The sequence below is a fragment of the Pteropus alecto genome, unplaced genomic scaffold (genome assembly GCF_000325575.1).
Source record: "Pteropus alecto unplaced genomic scaffold, ASM32557v1 scaffold511, whole genome shotgun sequence".
In the NCBI taxonomy this organism is placed as follows: Eukaryota; Metazoa; Chordata; class Mammalia; order Chiroptera; family Pteropodidae; genus Pteropus; species Pteropus alecto.
This window is the reverse complement of record NW_006431911.1, coordinates 2,184,597-2,188,381: the sequence shown is the minus strand read 5'-3', so window position 1 is coordinate 2,188,381 and position 3,785 is coordinate 2,184,597.

The following is a 3,785-nucleotide window of genomic DNA, read 5'->3' as shown; positions in this document are numbered from 1 at the left end:
GTGGCCTTCCAATTTATTGAAGAGGCTTTCCTTTCTCCACTGTATGTTTTTGGCTTTTTTTGTCGAAAAGTATTTGCCCATATGAATATGGGTTTACTTCTGGACTCTCGATTCTGTTCCACTGGTCCGTGTGTCTGTTTTCCTGCCAATACCATGCCCTTTTGATTACTGTCTCTTTGTAGTATAATTGAAGTCGGGCAGAGTGATGCCTCCAGCCTCGTTCTTTTTTCTCAGGATGGCTTTGGCCGTTAGGGGTCTTTTGTGCTTCCATACAAATCTGATGATGTTTTGTTCTATTTCTTTAAAAAATGCCTATGAGGTTTTAATGGGGATTGCATTAAATCTGTATAATGCTTTAGGTAATATGGTCATTTTAATTATATTGATTCTTCCAATCCAAGAACATGGAATATCTTTCCATTTCTTTGTATCTTCTTCGATTTCTTTTCCATGAGCGCCCCTTTTGCCCCAAGCTTACACATTGATTGACATTTTGGTCCTCACCATGGCAATCCAGCTAGAACATGGTTAAGCACCCCACGGCTCTGCTCCTTCGTGGCCTTGTCCTGAAGACACCAGGAAGAATACCTCGAAGCTGTGTTTGACGACATTGTAATGTTGCTAGTCATGAGTGTCTGTTTAGATTTTCTTTATCCATGAGGGGATGTACCCTATACAAACAGAAAATAGATTGTTGTGGAGGAAAATGGTCACTGGAAGGTTAGTCTGAAGAGGTCCCAGGAGAGGGAGGGACACAGAGTGGTATTTCCCACCAGCATTGTCTTTAGCAGCTATTATGGGCTGAATTGGGTCCCTCAAAATTCATGTGTTGAGTACTCCCAGTACCTCAGAATGTGATCTTATTTGGAGATAGGGTCATTAAAATGAGGTCATTAGGGTGGGCCCTGACCCAGCATGACTGGTGTCCTTATAAGAAGATGAAGTTTCTGCAGACAGACACAGGGAGGAGACGGCCATCTACGAGCCAGGGAGAGAGGCCTGGACCAGATTCTCCCTCAGCACCCTTGGAAGAACCAACCCTGCTGTCAGGTTGCTCTCAGATTTCTGGTCTCCAGAACTATGAGGTAATCATTTCTGTTATTCGAGCCATCCCGTCTCTGGTTCTTTGTTAAGGCAGCCCTAGGGAGCTAACACGGCAGTGTTTTGGGGGACGTGTGAGCCTTTGCACACTCAAGAGGTCAGAGGTAACCCAGTGTGCCTTTACGTAAGCTCTTTCGCACAATTTCGGAGAAATGCAGCCAGCACCACCTTCTCCATGGAAGCAGGTAGCTCTCAGAGCCTGAGGGGACCAAGGCCTATTAGGCTGTTATGGAAGAAGCGTCCTCGGGGCCTGGGCTCCAACCTGGCTCCCAGCTCACGACCTGTGAGAGTTGGGCTTGTGACCTAACCTTTCCTCTGCCTCAGTTTGCTTAATGTGGGCCTGATGGTAACAGTATTTAATTCAGGGGGTGTCAAAAGCCCTAAGGACTGAATACATTTGAAGCTCTGCCTGGCACACCATGGAGCCCAGACAAAGTTATTATTATTGTGAAGAGTCTCTGGGGAAGCTCTGAATCCTTGGCCCGTGACCCGGGGAGCACAGAGACCTCATGCCCCTTCATGCCCCAGGGGTTAGGAATATGAGAACACTGAGTCCATTGTGTCACCCAAGGCCACATGCAGTTGGCCTTATCTCCTTTCCAGCTTGCAGGCTGTGTTCCAAAATGGGACATACAGATGAGTGGCCCTGTGACTGTAGGAACCGTGCCATGGAAGGAAGGTCACGGTCCCATACCAGCTCGCCCTGTGGAAACTGGACGGGGACTGAAGGAGCACAGAGAGTGCTGGGGGCTGGGAGATGGGCCAAGCAGGAAGGAGGAGAAGGAAGAGGAAGTGACCCTCCTCTGTCTCTGCTGGCTCCAGGCAAAATTTGGAAACACGCAGTTTAATTCTCACATTTCTTTCTTCACGTCCTTTGTCTCTGAGATTCCCTCCCTTTGGAATTCTCATTGGTCCTGTGGCCCTTAGCCTCTCGCGACATGGCCACCAGGAGCTCCTCTCACTGTCAATGCCTCTCAGTCCTTTCACCTCTAGGGAGCACAGCTTGGGGTCTGGAGAATTAGGTGGAAGGAAGGAAGGAATGAGTCATGGTCCCTCACTATCCTAAGGCTCATTATCTCAAATGAATTTGAAATTGGTGGGGTTGTAGGTAAGGTGGAGAGGTGAGGTGACAAGCTTTGACTGGCATGGGAGCCAGCCTCCGAGATGGGCCCCGACGACCCTGCCTCCTGGTATTGATGCCCACGTGTAGTCCCCTTCCACACTGATTGCTCAGGGCTGAGCTGTGCCACCGATACCATGTGGTGGGAGTGACGGTGTATAACTTCCAAGGCTAGGTCACAAGGGACTCTACCGCTTCCACCTTGCTCCCCTGGATCAACTGCTCTGAAAGAAGCCACCTGCCATGTCTCAAGGACACTCGAGCAGTCCCGTAGAAATGCAGGATGGAGCAGAACTGAGGCCTCTTGTCAACAGCCAGCATGAACTTGGCAGCCATATCTCAGAGCCAACTTGGAAAAGGGTTGTTCTGCCCCACTGAGCCTTCAGATGACTGCAGCTGCGGCTGATAGTTTGACCACAACCTCTTGAGAGACCTTAAGTCTGAAAAACCCAACCAAGCTGCTTCTGATTTCCTGACCCACAGAAACTGACATCAGACATGTTTTCTTTCAGCTGCTGAGTTCTGGGGTAGCTTGTTATGCAGCATAGGATAGCGAATACAACTGGTAAGGGCCCAGAGCTTTCTGGGAGGGGAGGCCTAGTGCTGACCACTCCCCGGGTCAGCTGCCCAGGCTGTGGCTGCCACCCTCTGTTTTTCCCTGATCGCTCCCTATTTGTTCGTGGTGTGTATTCTCGCTCTTGGATTGGACAAGGAAAGGAGCTTCATGCAAGGCTTAGGTGCACTGATTATAAGTTGGGCCATATCAATGATCAGTTTGAGTGTATCGATTTTAAGTAAATGGACGACTGCCTTTGTTTCATGAAAATGTATATCCCCATATCCGTCTTCATGGCCTGGAGACTCTGGGACAGTTAACCCCCAAATGCCAATGAGGTTTGGCTGTCTGGTGGTCACTTCAAGCCCCCGGCATTTGCAAATGCAAGTTGTGTGGTTTTTCTATGTGAGCATCTCCCTGTATCCTCCTGCGCCTGTGGAATGTGCCCCGACCTGCAGTGGGGAGCCCCCATCCTCTGCCAGCTGCACGATGGGCTTGCCCTTGCCGACCCCAGTGCCTTTGCTCTGTCAGGGGGCTCAGGCTTCTGACTTGAATTATTGCAGTGGGAGATCATTTTTGGAAGAGACGATGTCACAGGTATTTTAAAAGAGAAAGAAAGCATTTCACGGGCACTTCAGTTGAATAATTTTCTCTGTACATGTGTGTCTTTTTTCTCTTCTTGCTTTTCAGATATCCTTTTCACTTTTTAAAAAAATTTATTTTATTATTAGTTTCAAGTATTCAGTACATTGCTTAGACATTTTTTTAAAAAATATTATTTATTTTAATTAGTTTCAAGTATACAGTCCATCGATTAACATCTATATCAGTTCATAAAATGATCCCCCCAATTTGCTCCCTCCCTCCCCTGATCCTCCACCTAGCCAACGTATTAATGCTAATTTCATTCCCTATGCCATGCTCCTCATCCCTGTGACCATCCATCAGCTACTAATTTGTACTTTTTTAACCCTTCACCCTATTATCCAAGTCCCCAAACTCCCCGCC